The following is a 26,180-nucleotide window of genomic DNA, read 5'->3' as shown; positions in this document are numbered from 1 at the left end:
CATCCGTTGATGGACATTTGGTTCTCTCCATAGTTTGGCTATTGTTGATAATGCTGCTGTGAATATTGCAGTGCAGCTTTCCTTTCAAATCTGTGGTTTTGTATCATTTGGGTAAATACCTCGTAGTGCAATTGCTAGATCATGGGGGTAATTCTGTTTTTAGCTTTTTTGAGGAAACTCCACACCGTTTTCCAGAATGGCTGCAGGAATTTGCATTCCCACCAACACTGCAAAAGGAATCAATCCTCTTCCTCTGCATCCTTGCCAACATCTGTTGTTTCTTGTGTTGTTAATTTTAGTCTTTCTGATAGGTGTGAGGTTGATCTCATCATGGTTTTAATTTGTATATCCCTGATGATGAGTGATGTCGAGCATGTTTTAATATGTCTGTTATCCATCTGGGTGTCTTCTTTGGAAAAATGTCTATCCACTTCTTCTGCCCATTTCTAAACTGAATTGTTTGTTTTGGGGGTGTTGTGTTTGTACGTTCTTTGTAGATTTTTGATACTCACCCTTTATCTTATATGTCATTTGCAAATATCTTCTCCCATTCCATAGGCTGCCTTTTAGTTTTATTGATGCAGAATACACCTTTACTCTGCAGAATTTTTTTATCTTGATGAAGTCCCAATAGTTCATGTCTGCTTTTGTTTCCCTTGTCTTTGGCTTTGTCTAGTAAGATGTTGCTATGGCCAACGTCAAAGAGGTTACTGCCTATGGTCTCCTCTAGGATTTTGATGGTTATCTCACACTTAAGTATTTCATCAAGTTTGAGGTTTTTTTGTGTGTATGGTGTAAGAAAGTAGTTCAGTTTTATTCTTCTGCATGTCACTCTCCAGTTTTCCCAACACCATTTGTTGAAGAGACTGTCATTTTTCCACTGGATATTCTTTCCTACTTTGTTGGAGATTTTAAAGGATCTAGGTTGTAATGTTGCAAATACTTTAGCTGGAAAGAGAATTGTATGATATCATGATCATGGGCTTTAGAATCATAAAATTCTTTTTTGGGGATTCCTGCTTAGCTGTGTAATCTTGGAGCAAGTATGTTTACTTGTCAAGACAGTGTTAATTGTTTTTATATGTTTTTTAATATGGAGACCCACACAATAAGCACTCATACACCCTCCACTAAGAGCAATAATAGCAGTCCTGTCCTATTTAAATTTGATCTTATAAATCCCTTTGAAGAAATAAAAAATGATTACATATAAAACTGAATTTATTTTCTACCCTTTCCATTCACAAAATAAATACTATTGTGATTTGTCTGTATCCTGTTTATGTTTTTATACTTATTCCTTACATAATATTTACGTGCTTTTTATGTATGTGTGTATATTTATAACATATATATATATGTTATACACACACACACATATATATATATATATATATATAGAGAGAGAGAGAGAGAGAGAGAGAGACATATATATAGACCCTTCTGCAATTACTTTTTTCTATCACTATTGTTTTTAGGGTTTCTCCTCAAGTCTAAATCATTTATTTTAATTTGGGAAATAATTGTGTTACACTGCATTTATTCATTCCCCAATTGGCAGGTATTTAGGTCAATTTTTTATTATTAAAAACAATGCTTTATGAAAGATCTTGTACATCGGTACTTGTGCAATACACATACACAAGAATGTCAATGGGACATTACATAGAAGTTCAGTTGCTCTCTTGTAGGGTACATGCATTTTGAGCTTTGTAGATAGTGGTAGACTGTTTTCCAACTAATACTTCCAGCTGCAGAGGAAAAGAGTTCTAGTTATTCTATATTCTCACAATGCTTACTACTATTGGACTTCTAATTTTTCAAATTTGGGGAGTTTAAAATAATACCTCCTTATTCTCTTAACTTGCATCTTTCTGAGTACTAGTAACATAATCTTTTCATATCTTTATTTGCCATTCTCTTTTTCTTTTCTGTGTCTTATTTGTTTCTGTGTACATTATTAAAAATGGTCATTTCCATATTGATGTGTAGGTAGTAGAGTAATCAAAGATCTAATGCTTTTGTCTGTTATATATGTTACAAATATGTTTTCTAGATCTTTTGTTTGTATTTTAAATTTTCTAATAATGCCGTGTCATATGAAGTTTATTTTTTATTTGAACTTAATGAAAAATTTTCCTTTTTGTTTATGATTGTATATGTTCATTTTTAAAGAGATATTTCCTACCCTTAGGCTGTAAAATGTCCTTGTATAGTTTCTTTTAAACAATTTGGAAGGTTTTTTAAACATTTAGATCTTTAATCCATCTGGAATTTACTTTTATTGGTATGAGATATATTACAGCAATTTGATTTTAATTTTCCATATGAATAACTAATTATTATAACACTATTGAATAGACAAATTTTCCCAATTCCATATTCTCTTCCCTTTTGCTCCATACTTTCTAATCCTTTCCCCCTTTCAAGTCTATCCTATCCCTATACCCTCTCTTTTTTCACCCATTTCCTTTATTTGTCCTGTTCTTCCCTTGTTTATTTTTCCTCTTTCTTTATCTCTTCCTCTTCCTTTTCATAATTATTATTATTAAATTAGTGTGTATACCAACTTAAAAATCAAATAACAAATCATCTAAAATAATAAGTAAATTAAATATTTTTCCTTCCAGAGTCAAACAAAAATATCCATTGCTGATTCATCTTCTATTCAATACATATTTATTAGGCACTCATGATTCAGAAGTGAACAAGACAGAGAAGAGCTGCAGCTTAATAATGGTTTAAATATAAGCATGTGCAAAAGTGGAAACCTATTTATTATGATAGCTACAATTTCCAGAAGCAGTTGATTGGGCAGCTCCAGGACATTCTCAAACATAACAAGTAGATGTCATATAGGTATATTTATAATTTTTTAAATGTATAATACATAAATGTATGCAGTATGTAAATACTATATATGTTATATAATAAATACAAATGTTATTATATAAATATAAATAACTATGTCTATATTTATAATAGCCTGGGATGAAGTTAAACATTTATATCAAAGAAAGTAAGACTTTGACATGCTTTTTGCCATTTTGAAGACTTAATTCCCAAACGAGGAGTTTAAAAACCAGTCTAAATTCAAGTTCTTAAGCTTATAATGACTGATTATTCTCTAATTCTAGGTGATGATAGTATACTGAGTTAATTTTAAATTTGTGCTACATTGCAAATATTTGTAGTGGAAATATAACGTGTCTGACACCACTTACGAACTGTAGCTAAAATAGTTTGTTGGAGCACATAAAGTACCACCATGCATATTAAACAGATGTATTAAATCTGATTTAAGAGAATTAAGGAAATCTTCACTTTACACTCATTGCCCTTTCACAATGCTCTTGGCAAACCCTGACAGTCCACTCTATCTCCCAGTAGCTTATTATATATAAATCACTTTTCTTCTCAAAAATATATTGGTTTGTCTTTCCTAAGGTTGTTTTTACACATAATAATTATTTGTTTGTTTGTTTTTTAAATCCAAAAGACATTTTGGTTAAACTACCAAAACATGTCTTAATCTGATTAAGAAAAAATGGAGGAGACAAGCTATGCTTAAAATACCTAAGAGGAAAATTTCATTTCATTATTGAAAAGACACCTGATTTTTGTTCCTTAGAAATTTTAATGTTGTCAGATCACTCTTAAAAATGTTAAGATTATTAAATTAACATCAATCAAATTCTGAACCCTAGAGATATTACATGTCCTTTGCAAATTACTCTGCCTTCTTGGTGAATCTCATTTGATTTTTTTATTTAAAAAAAAAAAAAAAGCTAAATACTTTTGCCATACCATTAGTCTTTAGGGCCTATCAATTTACCTGATAATAACTTAAATTTATTTGTATATTTTAATAAATATTTTTAATTGCCTGGTATATCAGGCTTTAAGTTTGGTTTACATAAGTAAGAATTGATTCAGAGGGGTAAGAAATAATTATTGACAAGGCTTTAGCAACTAAGAAGGAAAAGGTACTTATAAGAAAATACTAAAATTAATTGTGAGAAGTATTGTCATATTAGTTTGTTTAAAATAGCATTATTGAGATTCATAAATTTACTTGAAAAAATTAGAGAAGGTGACTATTATGCTACACAACGAAAGATGATTTTTTGTTCATTGGAGGAAAATTCAGACCACAGTAGAAATGAGATTAAGATAGGTATTTTCAAATAGAATAAGCATTGTGAGCAGAGGTACATAGATATAAATTTCCCTAGTGTGTACAAAGAACTATAAATATTTATTATTATTATATTTTTTAAATTTTTTAATGTTTTATTTCTATTTATTTTGAGAGAGAGCACAAGGGCAAGCATGAGTGGGGGAGGGGCAGAAAGAGGGAGAGAGAATTCCAAGCAGGCTCTGTGCTGCTGTCAGTGCAAAGCTCAATGCAGGGCTTGATCACATCAAATGTGAGATCATGACCTCAGCTGAAATCAAGAGTTGGATGCCCAACCGACTGCGCCACTCAGGCTCCCCTATTACTATTATTTTAATGATAAAAGAATAAGGATGAAAAAATAATCCTGACCAAGTCTGTAAAAGATAAAACTAGCAGTGTCCTGGGCAAAACACATAATAAGTTGAGTGCAGGAAAGATTGAGTGGGAAGGGTATGGGGTACTATACAGTTGAATGATTCTACTAAAACTGGGGACCTTATGATGGCTGATAGACCAAAACAAAAGTAAGGTAAAATAAAGTTTCCACATACATTTGACGGACATTTCAATCAACTAGGAACCAAATTAAGCAACCATCATTATTAAAATATGATCTATTTCTATACATTAGGCTGACTCTTGGGGGAAAATATGACTTGGATGTTATTTATGTAAGGACTCATGGTTTGCAATAGTGGTGGTATTATCACAAAAGGTATTTATAAAATGTGTATATTTTTATTTATCAAAATGATTAGAAGCAAACATTGGTCTTCAGCAGGTGGTGGTCAGAAACACTAGACAATCTACAATATTTAAAATAGTCTTGCACAGTACGCAGAATGATCTCATGGTCAGCACAAATTGTCAGTGTGCACCAGTTTTTCGTGTAACTGAAAAACCTGTTTAAAACCATTTTAGACCAGAATTTTACTTCAAACTGGAAATAAATATAGCTTACATTTGTATTATTTAATGGCTATAGAATTCCCAGGAGTGCTACTAACTTGCAAATAGAGAGATACATTTTCTTCCTTCAAAAACTTATAAGAATTGTTAACCATTTCATAAAATCACATCACTGAACACAGCACTGTTGGTGGTTTTACTAATTTATTTTTTTGGATTTGCACATTTTTTAAAATATAATTTGTTGTTAAATTGGTTTCCATACAACACCCAGTGCTCATCCCAACAAGTGCCCTAGAACTGCCGACACAGCCAAGCTGAATCAGTTTATTTAGCTATGATTTTTGTTGATAATCTTACATATAGTTGTGCTATATGGCTCCCTTATGTTTTCTAGGTATATTATAACAATATTTATATGCTGAAATACGTACTATTTAATTATAACTTGTTTTTTATCTCATCTTTATATAGTCATCCATATATGTAGTTTGGCAATTACAATACTTACTTTCAAAACTATGTATGTAGGTAAGTTAGTTGCTCCATGAATTTTATTAAGGATAATAAAGATGTTGTCAGATTAAGGGTTTGAAAATCATAAGTCTAAATACATTAGTTAGAATTTACCATAGATTAATCGCAATAATGTGTTAAAAACTTTAAAATGTATAACCCTCTTTCATCCACATCTTACCATGTGACCTTCATACCACTGTGTAAAGTAGAGCAAGAGTTCTTTCTAAGACTTATTTTCAAGATGTGGAAACTGAGCCTGAAAGAAACCCCACAACTCTTCAGTGATCATGTAAATTTAACAAGTACCAGATCCAGAAGGGAATCCAGGTCTCCCTTCTTCAACTTCGAAAATACCATTACCGGGGCGCCTGGGTGGCGCAGTCGGTTAAGCGTCCGACTTCAGCCAGGTCACGATCTTGCGGTCTGTGAGTTCGAGCCCCGCATCGGGCTCTGGGCTGATGGCTCGGAGCCTGGAGCCTGTTTCCGATTCTGTGTCTCCCTCTCTCTCTGCCCCTCCCCCGTTCATGCTCTGTCTCTCTCTGTCCCAAAAATAAATAAAAAACGTTGAAAAAAAAAATTTAAAAAAAAAAAAAAAAAAAAAGAAAATACCATTACCTCTTATTGTTGCCCTATGATATAGTGAACACAGACTATTTTATTTTATAATAATTGTATTCTTTTTCTTTACTACTAGAATGTTCTCACATATAGAAGGTTGTCCACTGTTTGGCCATTTTAAGCTTTCTTTAAACTCAGAAGTGACACAAAATGTTTATTTCCTACTGTAGTCTTACACAAATGTACATCTTCAATAATAAAGTGAACTTGGATACTTAGCAATATTCTGAATATTTCAGAGCAAAAGCAAAACAAACAAAAACCCACTTATAATTTCAGCCTTATCATCTAAATATTTTTAATGAAGACAATACTTTTTCTTTTCAGAAAGAAAAATACTGTCTTGTTCTGATAATTGTAGTGAACTTGTACACTGTCTTGTTTTTTAATACTGTCTTGTTCTGATAATTGTAGTGAACACTTCATTTCATTTTCTTGCTCTCGACTTAAGTCTGGGTAGTTTTTCTGCCTACTAATATCAGATAATGTTTTGATTGCACAGATGATGTATAGTGGCAGCAAAGGACACACTAGTTGCTTGTAATGAATAGTTTGTGATTGTGGCTTTCCAACTTAACCTTTAAGAATAAGACTGTTCATGTTTTGCCTCAATAGCAACAGAACTGTGGTCGTATTTTTTTTGCTGTTTCCTAAAACTTCTTAGCCTAAAATGGTTTTACCTCTATAGGATAGATAAATGCTAAAATACTCAATGGAAAGATTGTAACATTTTAGGAATAATAGAAGAACACATATTAGAAAACCAAAAAACTCATCCAGAACTACAAATTTAGTTGAATGGCTAATCACTTGTGTTTCTGAGGTCTTTTATTAAGGTAAATGCCAACAGAGTCAAATGCATATTTACACATTTTAGAAATGCATTTAAACCAATTATTGGTTGTTAGAAAAACATTGCATAGCTGTATAGTTTCTCTCTGAGGAGCAGGATAAGAAATATAGATAGCATAGTTAATGTAAATATTTCAGGAAAAAATGTCATAATAATGAATTTCATTCTCACCAGAACTTATCATCATTCTTCAGATTTCTCTTCAAATTCTCTTCTCTTCTACCAGTTTCTTCTCCTTACCTTTCTTTTTTCTCTTTCTTCTTTCTTTTGTTTCTTCCTTTCTCCTTTTCTAGATTTGCACTCCACCATTTTAACTAAAATTTAGAGGTATGCATTACTACATGTCATGTTTTTTTTTTAATTTTTTTAATGTTTATTTATTTTTGAGACAGAGAGAGACAGAGCATGAATGGGGGAGGGGCAGAGAGAGAGGGAGACACAGAATCGGGGGAGGGGCAGAGAGAGAGGGAGACACAGAATCGGAAACAGGCTCCAGGCTCCAAGCCATCAGCCCAGAGCCTGACGCGGGGCTCGAACTCACAAACTGTGAGATCGTGACCTGAGCTGAAGTCGGGCGCTCAACCAACTGAGCCACCCAGGCGCCCCAGGTGTCATGTTTTAAGAAGGACAAGTAAAAGAAAAATCCCCATGGAAAACAACTAGGATAGAGAAAGAACCTAGAAGACATAACAGAAGAGCCTTGTTAATCTGTAACTATCCTTTGTCCTAAATTATATTCTCATTATTAAAATAAATTAAGTACATATAGAAAACAAATACTGACATAAGAAGTCACTGTATATTATATAGCCGGTAAGTTCATAAAATTTAAGGATATTTAGAGTCCTGAAAGAGTAAACTAGGTAGGTAAAATCAGATAAGAAATCATAGCCACAGCAAGTCGGGTTGGGCTACCATAAATTCAATTTTGTTTCCATTTTAAATATAAGGTTTTCCAATATTTACATGTTTTGATAATGGGCAATGAATTATTTACAATTGCTTATGTTTGGCATAGTCTTCTATGTACTAGATTAAAAAAAAACATTTTATTTTATTTTTATTGTTTTCTTTTAGAGAGAGTGAGAGAGCATGCAAGCAATGGAGAAAGGCAAAGGACGAGAGAGAATCTTAAGCAGGCTCCACGCTCAGCACAGAGTCCAATGTGGGGTTCAATCTTACAACTCTGGAATCATTACCTGAGCTTAAATCAAGGGTCAGACACTCAACAGACTGAGCCACCCAGGTGCCCCTGCTCTGTACTAGATTTTAATGTGTTCATTGCCCATCATCCTCTAAGCTCTGCTTTAGAACCACATAGAAGTGGAAGTGACAACAAATAAAGTGAGAACGTACATTTCTTACTTCCTCTTTGTCTTGTCTTTTTAGTCTTTCTCTTCCTTTTTAGCATTTTTTTTTTACAAATTCAATATATTAGAAGATATTTGATTCCATCAGGCTAGAAACCAAATGATTAGCAATGTTGATTATTGTTGTTTCCTTGATTCCTCATGTTTTCTGAGTATACATGTTATTCTTGAATGAGAAAATATTGAATGGAAAAAAATCATGACAGGAAATGTGTTATAGTATATTTGTACATACCACGTAGTTTTTAATCTTTATAACATTTTTAGCCATGTACATATCATTGATTATATGTTGACTGTTGATAATATTATAATGTAAAAAATGATACTTCTTTCTGGGGCAAAGTTAGTACATCAAAAAATATCTCTGGGCACCTGCATGGCTCAATCAATTGAGCATCTGACTCTCGATTTAGGCTCAGGTCATGGGATGGAGCCCTGCTTTGGGCTCCGTGCTGTGCATGAGACTGCTTGAGTTTCTCTCTCTCTTTCTCTCTCTCTCTCTCTTTCTCTCCCTCAAAATAAATAAATAAATAGTATGTCTGTGAAGTCTATAGGAAAGAGGAAGGTGACCAAAAATCTTACTAACATCACTATTTTTGACTAAAAAAAGATTAGTTACAAGGAATGTCTGGATTTGAAGGACAATGATAACTCCTGATTTTGAATCTCTATACATATCCTCTACCAAAACAATAAAATCAACAAGGAAAGCAAATAAAACAATGCCTCAACAGTAATGAGAGAAAGAAAAATACTACAATATTCCAGTTACTTGTAAGTACAAAAATAAACCAAATTCTAATAAATCCTCCTCTATTACCTATAATTCTAGCTTAAAGATGTAAAAGAATTAAAAACCTAAAAGACCCTGTGGAATGAGTTCATATGACCAAAGGACTTAGATGATGTAGGAACAAAACCAACCCAAGGAAGAAGAAATTCAAAATTAAACTTTAGTATATTAAAACAGGCTAAGACTTGGTAATTCAAAACTTTGTCACCAAAAGAGGGTTTTAAAAATAAACAGGGTACTTAGAGGAAGACACACAAAAGCATTACATCTGGGATAGAATTAAATTTATGAAAAAGAGGGGATCCTTTTGGATTGGTGGAATCAAAAGAAAAGAAAGAAATAATGGGAGAAAATAAGGATCCCATAGAAATGAAATGAACCAAGACATTCCAGTCCCCTCTCCACCACAACCAATCATATATCCACAAAGGAAACTGCACAGAATAGGTTAGAAATGATAGAGTAGGGCACTCCCTTAATAGAAGCCCTGTTAAAAATAGGTCATGCCTGGGTCGCCTGGGTGGCTCAGTCGGTTGAGCGTCCGACTTCAGCTCAGGTCACGATCTCACAGTCCGTGAGTTCGAGCCCTGCATCGGGCTCTGGGCTGATGGCTCAGAGCCTGGAGCCTGCTTCCGATTCTGTGTCTCCCTCTCTCTCTGCCCCTCCCCCGTTCATGCTCTGTCTCTCTCTGTCTCAAAAATAAATAAATGTTAAAAAAAAATAGGTCGTGCCTATATACAACTACTAGGGTAAAAAAAAAAATCCATAAATGCAATTCCAAACATTTCTGGTGATTAGATTTCTACCAGTTACTTTCAAACAAAGAAGCTGAGGGGGGGGGGGGTGGCTGGGTGGTTCAATCAGTTAAGCATTTAACTCTTGGTTTTGACTCAGGTCATGATCTGATAGTTTCATGAGTTCAAGCCCCATATCAGGCTGTGTGCTGTCAGCTTGGGATTCTCTCTCTCTCTTCCTCTCTCTCTCTTACCTTCCCCCCACTCACACTGTCTCTGTCAATAAACAAACAAGCTCATAAACTTTAAAAAGATAAATAATCTTAGGAGAAGTGTAACATATCACTCCAAACTGAATTTAAAATTCTTAAAATAAGGATGTGGTAGTGAAATTTTTTTCTAGTGAAAATTATGTGCAAAAAACCAAAGCAAGCAAACAAAAAAACCTAACTGTACCACAACATTCCAAATAAAATTGCATATTCTTCAACAAGGATGTGAAGTTTTTTTTTTTTTTTTTCAATCAGAAACTAACAATAAAAATGGATTAAAGTAAATAGAAATAAAATGAGGGTTTGAAATCCGGAAAGAAATAGAAGAAAACAACAAAATCATGTCAGAAATGAAGCCTAAAATACAAAGTACCGAATGAAGAATTTATTTAAATAAAAATTTAGTAAGGGGCTTTTAAGGAAACAGGTTAATTACCAAGAGACTAAAAATGGGGTAAAATATGAAACAAGAAAGCCAGAGAAAAAGTGACTGAAATGGAAGACAGGCAAGAAAGATCCAAAATTTTATACAATTAGAGTCACAGAACTATATTAAATGGTACAGAACCAACATTTAAACCTATAACCCAAGAAAAATTTCCAGAAGTGAAAAAGGAGTCTGAACGTATACCTCAAAGCATTCCATCAACTAGTTTGGAAATTGAAAAGGTCAATTCCAATACATATCCTGGTAAAACTACTGGACTTTTAAAGATAAAGACAAAATCTATAGATCCTTTAGACAAAAAGATGAAGTAACTTACAAGAGCAAGAGAATTAGATTTTCAAGACTTCTCAGAATCAATATACAGAGCCAGGTCACAGTGAAACAGCATTCCTGCAGAAAATTTAAGAAATTGTGAACCAAGTTTTTTTTCTAACCATCCAAGTTATCCTCTAAGAAGTTGTGAATGCCACTTAAATGATCATTTCATTTATTCATTATGCAGGACATCTCCAGGAGTAACATATGGTGATTTTATCAATTTATCATCAATTATGGCCACAAAATCCAACTCATTATATGAGGGACCATACTTACATACACACAGGGATCATACATACATATATTTCACTGAGCAGGCTTGAAGCAGAGAGTAATCGCTATAGACCAGAGCTGTAGGGACATTACTGTGATAACCAGTGTTGTCAGCCTCTATGAGAAAGGCTTCAGAAGGTAAGAAAAGTAGAACAATAGAAGCTAACAATGGCAGCCTCCTGAGAATGGCTTCATAGAAGTGGTTGAGGGAAGACTGATATGGTCAGGCTAAATGCAGGAGATTTAGTAATAATTAAAGATATTGAGGATAAAGGATGCAGGTTTCTTATTGATGGAGAAAGGAGGCACAAATATAGAAATAGGTGAAGTTAGAATCAACTTCGTGGTATTGGATTTGAATCAGAAGCAACAGCATGAATTGATGGTTCACACATATAGACAGATATAGAAATATAGATACAAATAAGGACGCATATGTATGTACATGCATTTATGTATACATAGAGAATATACATGTGTACGTGTGTGCACATGCACACACACACACACACATATATACACATATATACATACATACACAGAGAGACTATATATATGGAGAGAGAGAGAGAGAGAGACAGGCAGAGACAGAGAAATAGGAACATACATAGAAAGAGAAACAGAGGGAGAACCTATACATTTATTTTTCTACAGATACAGTCTGAGAGCAGAAATACCTTTGCGACAGTGAGCATATCTAGTACCCACATGTTGATTTCTGAATATACTTCTAAAAAGAAATATTACTTCTTGGAGAAATGGCTAATCCCAAGGCTGGGAAAGGGAATGCATAGTGTAAGCCCCAAAATCTTGCTGTGGGTGAATATCAGGAAGCGCTCAATAAATGACGCATGTCACAAAGACACAGAGGGCAGCCTGCCCTAAAGGTATTTATACTGACCAAATCTAGACCAAGTTTCATATTAAACTGAATAATGATAATAGCAGATCATAATCTGTTGAATAAAATATAAATCCACACTAGTAAACATAGACAAATATATAAGTTAACTAGTGTTTATTGCAAGGATCTCTATTCTGCTCTCACCAGGAGTAAAGTCCTGTAAAGTCTCAACCTGAATTGAAATGCTTTGGACCACACTGAGGTGGTTGTGCTGTGTAAGGCCTTGAGACACCCAGAGTGTGCCCTGTAGATTCTTGGGATGCAAAAAGCTGAATTTGATGAGGAAACTCATGGACTCCTGATGTCTATAAAGGATAATTTCCTACTTGACAATCACAGGTGACTGATGGAACTGAGACAGGACCAAAAGTGTAGAAATCTGACTGCAAGCAACCTGGACTCATTCAGACTCAAACCATCTACAAAAATAGGGATTGGATACCTCACTTGTGCCTACTCTGTACCCAGGAATTATAAATTACTGATGCTGATGTGAGCCCTGATTTTTCTGGCACCCCCATTCAGATGTGGTTCATAGAACATGTATTTATATGATTTTTATTTTCCTTGTGGCCTTAGAAACCAGTGAAAGACCTTTGAGGTAAAATTTCTATTCTGTCTCACAATGACATTTTATGGCTTATTTATTTATTTATTTATTTTGAGAGAGAGACGAAGAGAGCACAAGCATGGGGGGGGGGGGGCAGAAAGAGAGAATCCCAAACAGGCCCCAGGCTGTCAGCACAGAGCCCAATAGTGGCTCCATCTAACCCAACCATGAGATCATGACCTGAGTCAAATCAAGAGTCTGACACTCAACCAAGTGAGCCACTCAAGAACCCCCACAATAACATTTTTAAACATTCAGTAAAGTCTTATATATTAAAACAAAAGATAAGGTGGGGTGAGATGGGAGTTAAAGCCAGGCACAATGATGGTGATAGGGTGCAATCACTAGGGAAATATGCCAATTCTGGGGAAGTGCCCTTCTTGTTCCAGACTTCAGCCAGGCCAAATGACACCAGAGGGACAAGGATCAGATAATCAGGGGTCAAAACAAGGATAAAGACAGGCCTAATAAATAACCCCTCAACTTCCATTGTCACTCTGCTGCAACACAACACTCATTCTCTCTCTCTCTGTCTCTGCCTCTCTCTATATATATACATATATATATACGCACACACTATATGTATATCACACATGTATATATAGTAAAGCTCTCTTTCCATAGAATGACAACTAATACATGCAGAAAGAATGTGGAGTTGGAAAAGAACTTTTTGGCAATATTCATAATAATAATCAAGGCAAGAAACACCAATGGATGCAAAAATAGAATGAGAAACAGAAATTTATATAATATCAAAGCATCCCTGTACAAAATACTTTTTTAATTACAAAGGCAAAAAGACAGCTATGTAATGAAGAAACTTTTCGGATATCGGTTTAATCAAACTATCACATTTGCAAGGGCGCCTGGTGGTTCAGCAGTTGAGCATCTGACTTTGGCTCAGGTCATGATCCCACGGTCTGTGGGTTCAAACCCCAAGTCAGGCTCTGTGCTGACAGCTGAGCCTGCTTTGGATTCTGTGTCTCCCTCTCTGCCACTCCTCCACTTGCACTCTCCCTCTCTTTCTCTCTCTCTCTCTCAAAAATAAATAAATTTTTTTAAATTATCAAATTTGTTATCACCAATAATGAAACAAATAAATATCCAGCGTCACCTGATAAGATGAAATAAAAAGTGTTGCTTCTGTAATCTACCTATCACAAATGTATGATCTGTGTCTAATTATGAGACAAACTAAGTGAAATTGAATGACATTCTGTATGTGGTATTACTGCTCTGTAATCTTGATAAAATTTTCAAGGGCATAAAATTCAAGGAAATATAGTGGAATACTTCCAGGTTAAAGGCTAGGGTGAGGAGACAGTTGGGTAGAACAGATGAGCCTGGATTGTATCCTTTTGCTGTTGGAAGAACATGAATGGAGTTTCTGGACCAAGAATCTATAGGAGTTATTTATGATTCTTGAGACTCTTCTATAAGCTTCAATTTGTTTCAAAAAGAACTATTAAAAACACTCATACCTTTTACATGGTCCTACTGCACATAATAAAAATGCAACTCTACCAAAGTGGGTGTGAACTGGTTTACCTCATGTCCAGGGAGAGGAACCCACTGACTATATGCTTATATGCATGACAATATCTTTATCTTGTTTCCAAGCACTTCCTCTAATGTCTGGACTTTCTTCTTATAAGCTGGTAAGAACCAGTTAATAGACTGACATGGGTGTCCATAGGCCATATAAATGAATTAGAAAAAGAGAGAGAGACCCATAATTGAGAATATAGACTTTTTATCAATGCCTAAGTCATAGTGCCTGATGATGGTTCTTTCTCTAGGGAAAGAGTATTAAAGACAGAAGGACAAGGATTGGAGAAAATTGTGTCAGCTTTTTGCTCTGCCTAGCAAGCTTTCTTCTTTAAGATATTGAAAATGATAGATGTAAAGAGCTACTTTTCCATAAGAAAAAGTTTTCAATGATATTCCTAACCAAAAGAAGCACAGTATTTTTAATATGGAAAATATAAAAGATACTCTATTCTTGCCATTGTTTTAATAGTTAAATAATATAACCTTTTGGTTTATCACAATATTTAATCATAGCTCCTCAAAATATGTAGACTATTGTGGCAAGGTCATAGAATTTTGATGATAATTATTTTTAAGTTAGACAATATAAAATAAAATGCTGAGACCTTTACAAAAACCTAAGGAAAACTTTTGAAGGCTATATTAATGGTGTAATTTTTGGATGACCATTTTTCCTGATGTCCTTTGAATATTTATAATAAAAAGTGACACCTAGAAAAATTAGTGTTTATTGTTTATGCATTATCTAGCACTTCAAAAGCACCATCTCATTTAATCACTTTAATAATCCTATGAAGCAGATCTCATCATTACTATTTTCATTGTGCAAATAGTGATGCTTCCAGGGCTTAATTTGCCCAAAACCATACAGCTAGAAATAAGAGTTGCGATTTGTACCTAAATGTTTATTATTTTTATTATTATTATTATTATTATTATTATTATCATCATCATCATCATCACTGTCATCATTATTATTACTAAGCATTTGATTTTTAAAAAGTCTGTTATTCCCAGAATGGAAAGTTGATGACTAAAATATTCAGAATTTAGTTTTTCTGTTCTGTTTTTGTTTTTTCCACAGTAAGCAATGAAGCATACAGAAATTTTGCGTTCTGCTTATGTGGTAGCTGAATCCATTATTTTTTATCTTCTACATAATTTATTAAATGTGAATATGTCTTACATCTTCCAACTTACAAGTGAAAAAAGATACGACTCAATTAGAATTTCTATGGCAGTCTTTCATAGATGTCCCATTATTCTGAGATAATTATTTGAACTTGTGGAGGCTTCTCTGAAGGTGTCTTAAATGATCACACTTTGTTTTCCATTTGCTGCTTTCTCTTTTCAGAAAGGTAATTTCTAATAAAAATAACGCCTGGTTACAAGAAGTAATATATTTCAGCTTCTCTAAAACTTTTAATTCTTCCACTTTGGTTTCTATCGTTGCTCTTCAGAAGAGATTTATTTATTCACTAATCAGCTCAAAATGCCTTTGTATGGTCATTCCATCATAAGATTTGAATGGATTGTTTCTTTAACTATTTCAAACAATATATAAATGTATTTCTAAATTTCTATTTTCTTTTTATACTTTTCTCTCATACTGGACACTTCAATCTGCCAAAAATACGAATACAAATAAAATTTACCTGTTTTTTAATTGCTTTTCTTATAAGAATAAATAGGACATTGTTAGTTATATTTCCTAAAAATTGGTCCTCAGCATTAAAAACAAAATAATGGGCAGAAGATCAGCTGGTGTAATTCTGTATCCCATTCTGATTTTTGAATCATGGTCCTCTGATTTTATCTTTCAAACAATATATTCTCACCCCAGCAGCTAGAATTTTCCTTTTAAAATGTAGATAGATTACAGCAGTCTCCCAGGACTTCCCAGCTCACAGAGAAGCCTGGCTCCCTCTTAGCCTGGAGGCCACGAGAGATCTCATTCCCTTTCCCGTTCGTTCTACACTCACCCTCATCTCACATCCTGCAGCTCCTGGTCCTGCTCACTTTGCCCCACTCAAACAGACCCCTCTGCTAGGCTGGCTTTCCTTACCCTTTGATGAATGAAGGTATCCCTCCTTCATTTCCTCCCCTCCTGTGTGCAGCTCAGTTAATCCCTTCCTGACCAACTATCTTACCCTCAGCAAAAATACTGAGATATCCTAATTAATTCATCTTAACTAGAATATATAATGTTGCTGTCCTTTCTAGGAATGCAGTGCCCTTCCTTCCTTCCTTCCTTCCTTCCTTCCTTCCTTCCTTCCTTCCTTGGATTTGTCTGCTCTCCTTTATTCCAAACCAAAATTAAACCCCAACTCCATTCTTCGCTATATTCTTTTAATCTGTTCTCCTTATTCAAGGAAGCTTAGAGAATTATGAACAAGTAAAGGCTTATAAAATCCAGAGTAAAGAGACTGGCAGCTGTGGTGACTGATTAAAGATTCCCTTATATTATTAAGATCCTGGAGTATTGAGAATCCATCCATACCATGCTGTATCCTCGTGTTTATCTGGTTAATTGAAAAGCCAATATAATATGTTTTGCAAACTTTTATCTTCATTGTTCATAATTTGCATAATTCCCATTCAATGTAAACTGTATTAAAAAGTGCAACAGGCCGCACACAATTAAATTTATATCACTTCTCTTTGCCTTCAATAATTCTGCAACTTTAAAGTGTCATCTAGAGAAAAACACATTAATTGAACAGATAAAGAGAGCAATTTGTATTTTAATGTTGTTTTGCTTTGAAAAGCTTTGAAATTCAGTTTGACCTTTTGGAAAACATTTTTTAACACTTGAAAAATCTGATTAATCATATTTATACCCAAACAGAGGTGTGAGAATGAAATAATTATAAAAGTGCAAGTAGAGCAGTTTGGTCTTTGGACAGTAATTATTTCTCAAAACAAAACCGAAAAGGAGAATCCAAGATCAAGTATTCAAGAGATTTTATTTTATTTATTTTATTTTATTATACTTTTTAATATTTTTAATAAGACTATCAAAAGCTAACCTTATTTTATAACTATTGGGCCTTTGGTGAAAATAATGACAATGACATCGTGTAGTTTTTCTTCCACAAATTACAAAATTCTGAGATGAGATAAAACACTGCTGACAAATGAGATTTTTAACTAATTTCCAATTTCGTGTTGGTTAATGTGATGTAATTTGAGTGTCAGATGTCCTGAGAGACAGCTGAGAGCACAGGACTCTATTAATGTACATGAGGCAGCCACCCACCTTAGACATAGAAGAATTTACTATTAACTTTACTAATTTTTAAAAAGAAACAACCAATATAAGGGTGACTGGGTGGCTCAGTCAGTTAAGCATCTGACTTCAGCTCAGATCATGATCTCTCAGTTCAAGGGTTTGAGCCCCACATCAGTCTCTGTGCTAACAGCTCAGAGTCTGGAGCCTGCTTCAGATTCTGTGTCTCCCTCTCTCTCTGCCCCTCCCCTGCTCACGTTCTGTCTCTTTCTCTCTCAAAAATAAATAAACATTAAAAAAAAAAGAAACAACCAACATTATAGAAGCATTCATATAGCAGTTTCTTACTGAAGTTCATGCTACGGTGAGAAACAAGTCATTATGAAAAAAAAAATCTGGTGATTTAAACCAAATCAGATACCCCAAAACGTGAAATTTCAGGTCAGAAAATCTCAGTAACCTAATAACTGAGATTATTGCTGATGCAGCAGAGACTTCAGTCCTTGGTCTGATGATAGTGAACCAAAAAGGGATTAATTAAGCATTTTTTTAAATGTTTTATTTTTGAGAGAGAGAGTGAGTGAGCAGGGGAGGGGCAGAGAGAGAGGAAGACACAGACTCCAAAGCAGGCTGCAGGCTCCGAGCTGTCAGCACAGAGCCCCGACACAGGGCTCGAACCCACTAACTGTGAGATCATGACCTGAGCCAAGGTTGGACGCCCAATTGACTGAGCCACCCAGGTGCCCTTTAATTAAGTATTTTTAAAAACAAGGATAAATAATTTTTTTGTGGGAAAACACTGATTTTATTATTGTTTAACTGTATGAATATTTCTAACCTATACAATTGTGTTACAACCTAAATAGTCATATCGCCAAAATGATGATGCCATTATACATTTTATAGATCTATCTGTAACCAATGCTAAATATTTCCTTGACTACATCAGATAGGACTTGTATTCCACTATAATCAAAATATAGTGGATAAGCAAGAACAAATTAAAAGCACTATAAGAAAGCAGCACCACTTTTGAATCTGTAGCACTCAGACTCTTTACTGAGTTACCCATGCTACAATTCAAACCATAATTTTATGTACCAGGTCTGATTCATTCATGCATCCATTTAATAACTAGTACAAAGGGCCTGCTATCAGTCAGACCCTGGGCTTGGCAGTTAAAATAGAGTGGCAAAAAATATATACATGGACTCTATCCATATGATATTTGTAGTCTTATAAACTAGTAGTAGGTATAGAGGAGTTAAAATAATTATTAATATATATAAATAATATTATAATCTGTAATATAGAATGTATATAAGGTAAAATTAGTAATTTGTAATAGTTTTTTGTAATAAGTATATATTTATAAATATTAATACTGTGAGAAAAATTCTAGGATATTATGAGTGTTCAGCAGATTGTAAAAATAGCCACAAATACTTATTCTTCCTGAATTAATCCCTTGTAATATAACACTGCAGATTTTCCCATCAAGAGATGGAGTCTAATTTTCACCTAAGTGAAAATTACTTACTTTGGCCAACAGGACTTTAGCAAATATGATGCAAGCAGAGACATGAGAAGTATTTGCACATCAAGGCTTGCTCTTCATCCCTATGTTTATTGCAGCATTGTTTATAACAGTCATGATAATAGAAACAACCTAAGTATCCATCAACAGATGAATGGATTAAGGAAATGAGACCATACGTATATATGATATATATTTAATTTATATATGAATTGCATAATATTAATATATATATATATATAATTGATATAATATATATGAATATTATTCAGCTATAATAAAGAAGGAAATCCTGCCATTTGCTACAACATGAATGAAGTTTGAGGACATTATCCTAAGTTAAATAAATCAGATGGAGAAAGACAAATACTGTATGAATTTACTTTTATGTAGAATCCAAAATAAAAAACAAACTCATATAAAGAGACAGATTGATGGTTGCCAGGGCCAGGAGGTAGGGGTAGGGAAAATGGCTGAAGGTGATCAAAGGAAGCAAACTTGAAGTTGTAAAATGAGTAAGTTATGGGGATGTAATGCACAGCATGGTGACTATACTTAAGAAAACTGTATTACATGTTTGAAAATTGCTAAGAGGGCAGATTTTTTTAATTTTATTTTTAATTTTTAAAATTTACATCCAAATTAGCATATAGTGCAACAATGATTTCAGGAGTAGATTCCTTAGTGCCCCTCACCCATTTAGCCCATCCCCCCTCCCACAATCCCTCCAGTAACCTCAGTTTGTTCTCCATATTTATGAGTCTCTTCTGTTTTGTCCCCCTCCCTGTTTTTATATTGTTTCCCTTCCCTTATGTTCATCTGTTTTGTCTCTTAAAGTCCTCCTATGAGTGAAGTCATATGATATTTGTCTTCCTCTGACTGACTAATTTCACTTAGCATAAAACCCTCCAGCTCCATCCACATAGCTGCAAATGGCAGGATTTAATTCTTTTTGATTGCCGAGTAATACTGCATTGTATATATATTCCACATCTTCTTTATCCATTCATCCATCGATGGACATTTGGGCTCTTTCAATACTTTGGCTATTGTTGATAGTGCTGCTATAAACATGGGGGTGCATGTGTCCCTTCAAAACAGCACACCTGTATCCCTTCGATAAATGCCTTGTAGTGCAATTGCTGGGCCATAGGGTAGTTCTATCTTTAGTTTTCGGAGGAACCTCCATACTGTTTTCCAGAGTGGCTGCACCAGCTTGCATTCCCACCAACAATACAAAAGAGATCCTCTTTCTCCACATCCTCACCAACATCTGTTGTTGCCTGAGTTGTTCATGTTAGCCAGTCTGACAGGTGTAAGGTGGTATCTCATGGTGGTTTTGATTTGTATTTTCTGATGATGAGTGATGTGGAGCATTTTTTCATGCGTCAGTTAGCCATCTGGATGTCTTCTTTGGAGAAGTGTCTATTCATGTATCCTGCCCATTTCTTCACTGAATTAGTTTTTTTGAGTGTTGAGTTTGATAAGCTCTTTATAGCTTTTGGATACTAACCCTTTATCTGATATGTCATTTGCAAATATCTTTTCCCATTTTGTCGGTTGCCTTTTAGTTTTGCTGATTGTTTCCTTTGCTGTGCAGAAGCTTTTATTTTGATGAGGTCCCAGTAGTTCATTTTTGCTTTTGTTTCCCTTGCCTCGGGAGACGTGTTGAGTAGGAAGTTGCTGTGGCCAATATCAAAGAGGTTTTTGCCTGCTTTCTCCTTGAGGATTTTGATGGCTTCCTATCTTACATTGAGGTCTTTCATCCATTTTGAGTTAATCTTTGTGTATGGTATAAGAAAGTGGTCCTGGTTCATTCTTATGCATGTGGCTGTCCAGTTTCCCCAGCACCACTTGCTGAAGAGACTGTCTTTATTGCATTGGATATTCTTTCCTGCTTTGTCAAAGACTAGGTGGCCCTAGGTTTGTGGGTCATTTCTGGGTTCTCTATTCTGTTCCATTGACCTGAGTGTCTGTTCTTGTGCCAGTACCATACTGTCTTGATGATTACACCATTTTAGTATAGCTTAAAGTCTGGGATTGTGATGCCTCCAGCTTTGGTTTTCTTTTTCAAGATTGCTTTGGCTATTTGGGGTCTTTTCTGGTTTCATACAAATTTTAGGATTTAGGTTTCATACAAATTTTATTCTAGCTCTGTGAAGAATGCTGGTGTTATTTTGATAGGGATTACATTGAATATGTACATTGCTTTGGGTAGTATGGACATTAAAAATTTTTTTTTATGTTTATTTCTGAGACAGAGAGAGACAGAACATGAGAGGGGGAGGGGCAGAAAGAGAGGGAGACACAGAATCCGAAGCAGGCTCCAGGCTCTGACTGGCAGCATAGAGCCCAACGCGGGGCTCGAACTCACAAACCGTGAGATCATGACCTGAGCTGAAGTTGGTCGCTCAACTGACTGAGCCACCCAGGTGCCCCCAGTATAGACATTTTAACAATATTTGTTATTCTTATTGAGGAGCATGGAATCTTTTCCCCTTTTTTGGTGTCTTCTTCAATTTCTTTCATAAGCTTTCTATAGTTTTCAGTGTATAAATTTTTCACCTCTTTGGTTAGATTTATTCCTAGGTATTTTATGGTTTTTGGTGCAACTGTAAATGGGATCGATTCCTTGATTTCTCTTTCTGTCACTTCATTGTTGGTGTATAGGAATGCAACCGATTTCTGTGTGTTGATTTTATATCCTGCAATTTTGCTGAATTCATGAATCAATTCTAGCAGTTTTTGGTGGGATCTTTTGGGTTTTCCATATAGAGTATCATGTCATCTGTGAAGAGTGAAAGTTTGACCTCCTCCTGGCTGATTTGAATGCCTTTTATTCGTTTGTGTTGTCTGATTGCAGAGGCTAAGACTTCTAATACTGTGTTGAGTAACAGTGGTGAGAGTGGACATCCCTGTCTCGTTCCTGACCTTAGGGGGAAAGCTCTCAGTTTTTCCCCATTGAGGATGATATTAGCATTGGGTTGTTCATATATGGCTTTTATGATCTTGAGGTATGCTCCTTCTATCTCTAGTTTCTTGAGGGTTTTTATCAAGAAAGGATGGTGTATTTTGTCAAATGCTTTCTCTGCATCTATTGAGAGGATCACATGGTTCTTGTCCTTTCTTTTAATGATGTGATGAATCAGGTTAATTGTTTCGCAGATATTGAACCAGCCCTGCATCCAGGTATAAATCCCACTTTGTTGTGGTGAATAATTTTTTTAATGTATTGTTGGATCCGGTTGGCTAATATATTCTTGAGGAATTTTGCATCCATGTTCATCAGGGAAATTGGTCTAAAGTTCTCCTTTTTAGTGGGGTCTTTGTCTGGTTTTGGAATCAAGGTAATGCTGGCTTCATAGAAAGAGTTTGGCAGTTTTCCTTCCATTTCTATTTTTTGGAACAGCTTCAAGAGAATAGGTGTTAACTCTTCCTTAAATGTTGGTAGAATTCCCCTGGAAAGCCATCTGGCTGTGGACTCTTGTTTTTTGGGAGATTTTTGATTACTAATTCAATTTCCTTACTGGTTATGGGTCTGTTCAAATTTTGTATTTCTTCCTGTTTCACTTTTGATAGTTTATATGTTTCCAGGAATTTGTCCACTTCTTCCAGATTACCCATATAATTGCTCATAATATTCTCTTATTATTGTTTTTAATTCTGCTGTGTTGGTTGCGATCTCTCCTCTTTCATTCTTGATTTTATTTATTTGGGTCCTTTCCTTTTTCTTTTTGATCAGACTGGCTAATGGTTTATCAATTTTGTTAATTCTTTCAAAGAACCAGCTTCTGGTTTCATTGATCTGTTCTACTGGTTTTTTTGTTTTGTTTGTTTGTTTGTTTTTTTGGTTTCGATAGCATTGATTTCTGCTCTAATCTTTACTATTTCCTGTCTTCTGCTGGTTTTGGGTTTTATTTGCTGTTCTTTTTCCATCTCCTTAAGGTGTAAGTTTAGGTTGTGTATCTGAGATCTTTCTTTCTTCTTTAGAAAGGCCTGGATTTCTATATACTTTACTCTTATGACCGCCTTTGCTGCATCCCAGAGGTTTGGGGTTGTGGTTTTATCATTTTCATTGACTTCCATATACTGTTTAATTTCCTCTTTAACTTCTTGGTTAGCCCATTCATTCTTTAGTAGGATATTCTTCAAGTCTCCAAGTATTTGTTACCTTTCCAAATTTTTTCTTGTGGTTGATTTTGAGTTTCATAGTGTTATGGTCTGAAAATATGCACAGTATGATCTCAATCTTTTTGTACTTGCTGAGGGCTGATTTGTGTCCCAGTATATGGTCTATTGTGGAGAACATTCCATGTGCACTGGAGAAGAATGTATATTTTGCTGCTTTAGGATGAAATGTTCTGAATATATATGTTAAGTCCATCTGGTTCAGTGTGTCATTCAAAGCCATTATTTCCTTGTTGATTTCTTGATTAGATGATCCATCCATTCCTGTGAGTGGGGTGTTGAAGTCTCCTACTATTATGGTAGTACTATTGATCTTTATGTTTGTGATTAATTGATTTATATGTTTGGGTGCTTTCATATTTGGCACACAAGTGTTTGCAATTGTTAGGTCTTCTTGGTGGATAGACCCCTTGATTATGATATAATGCCCTTCTACATCTCTTGATTCAGTCTTTATTTTAAAGTCTGAATTGTCTGATATAAGTATGGCTACTCCAGCTTTCTTTTGTTGACCATTAGCATGATATATGGTTCTCCATCCCCTTATTTTCAGTCTGAAGGTATCTTTAGGTCTAAAGTGGGTCTCTTGTAAACAGCATATCAATGGATCTTGTTTTCTTATCCATTATGTTACCCTATGTCTTTTGATTGGAGCATTGAGTCCATTGACGTTTAGACTAAGTACAAAAAGATATGAATTTATTGCCCTTATGATGCTTGTATAGTTGGAGTTTCTGGTGGTGTTCTCCGGTCCTTTCTAGTCTTTGTTGCTTTTGGTTTTTTTGTTTGTTTGTTTGTTTGTTTGTTTTTTGGTCTTTTCTCCCCTCAGAGTGTCCCCCTTAAAATTTCTTGCAGGGCTGGTCTAGTGGTCATGAACTCCTTTAATTTTTGTTTATCTGGGAAACTTTTAATCTCTCTTTATATTTTGAATGACAGCCTTGCTGTATAAAGAATTCTTGGCTGCATATTTTTCTGATTCAGCACGCTGAATATATCCTGCCACTCCTTTCTGGCCTGCCAAGTTTCTGTGGATACGTCTGCTGTAAATCTGATCTGTCTTCCCTTGTAGGTTAGGGACTTTTTTCCCTTGCTGTTTCATGATTCTCTCCTTGCCTGAGTATTTTGTGAATTTGACCATGATATGCATTGTTGATGGTCGGTTTTTGTTGAATCTACTGAGAGTCCTCTGTGCTTCCTGGATTTTGATCTCTGCGTCTTTCCCCACATTAGGAAAGTTTTCCACTATGTTGCTCACATAACCCTCTACCCTTATTTCTGTCTCTTCCTCTTTTGGGACCCCTATGATTCTGATGTTGTTCCTTTTTAATGAGTCACTGATGTCTCTAATTCTTAAATCGTGCTCTTTTGCCTTAAGATCCCTCTTTTTTTCTGCTTCATTATTCTCTGTAAGTTTGTCCTCTATATCACTGATTCTCTGTTCTGCCTCATCCATCCTTGCTGCAACGGTATCTGTCCATGATTGCAGCTCAGTTACAGCATTTTTTATTTCATTCTGACTCTTTTTTACTTCTTTTATCTCTGCAGAAAGGGATTCTAATCTATTTTTGACTCCAGCTAGTATTCTCATTATCGTGATTCTAAATTCTGGTTCAGACATCTTGTTTGTATCTGTATTGGTTAAATCCCTGGCTGTCGTTTATTTGTGTTTTTTATTTTGGGGTGAATTCGTTCATTTTGTCATTCTGAAGGGAGAAATGGAATTAATGAGGTAGAGAAATTAAAATTAAAAAAATAAAATTAAAAACATATTAAAATTAAAATATTAAACACACACACACACACACACACACAAATTGAATAAATGATGCTAGATCCTAGGTGTGTTTTGGTCTAGGTGTTGAAAGTGGTTTGACAGATTAGAGAAAAAAAGGGGGGAAAGAAAAAAAGGAAATTGTTTGAGAATTTGAAAAAATGAATACACTGAAGTAGACTAAAATGAGATGATGGGATTAAAATAGAATTTGAAAAAGTTTACACAAATGTAAAAAATATAGTAGAAAAAAATTAAAGAAAAATAATTTTAATAGAAATTGAAAGTGAAAATTAAGTTTTTCTCTTTCCGTATTCAAGAAAAAGAAAAGAAACAAAAAAGAGAAAAAAGAAAAAGAAAAAAAAAGGAAATCATTTGAAAATTTGAAAAAGTGAATACACTGAAGTAGACTAAAATAAAATGATGGAAGTAAAATAGAATTTGAAAAAAATTACACAAAAACAAAAAATATAGTAAAGAAAATAAAATATTTTATAATAAAAATTGAAAATAAAAATGGATCTTTTCTCTTTCTGTATTCAAGAAAAAGAAAAGTGAAAAAGAGAAAAGAAAGAAAGAAAGAAATTTGAATAGATGGACCTGCTAACAGATTGAAATAGGAATGAAATTACTTCTTTTCCCCTAGAAGTCAGACTATGAAGCACTTTATAGTACATAAAGTAAGCCGGTGGTGAGACTTGTGTTCTTGAAAAGTGAGGTTGGCACAGTTGGGTGGGGCTCAGTGTAAGGGCTCCATTCTCCACTAGATGGAGCTGCTAGCCTACTGGGGTGAAGTGTTGTGGAGCTCATAGATGCTTATGCGCATGCACGGGAGCGGTGGTCATGGTGTCACCCAGCTACCCAGTCTGTAGTATCCGAACTCTGTTTTCCCAGATCAGCAATCATGCACCTGTCCTCTGTCTTCAGCTTTCCTCCACTGCCCGCATTTTCACTGTCTGTGACCAAGCCCCAGGCAGTACCTTTCTCCCAAGTTTTATCTCAGATGTGGCTGTTTTCTCTGGCCCCTTGCTTCCAAAGGACTGCAGCTTTGACCCGCTATGCCCCTCCTTGGGAGTGTCTCACCGAGCAATGGCCAA

This window comes from Neofelis nebulosa, chromosome 5, assembly GCF_028018385.1.
Source record: "Neofelis nebulosa isolate mNeoNeb1 chromosome 5, mNeoNeb1.pri, whole genome shotgun sequence".
In the NCBI taxonomy this organism is placed as follows: domain Eukaryota; kingdom Metazoa; phylum Chordata; class Mammalia; order Carnivora; family Felidae; genus Neofelis; species Neofelis nebulosa.
Note: the sequence above shows the minus strand (reverse complement) of the source record.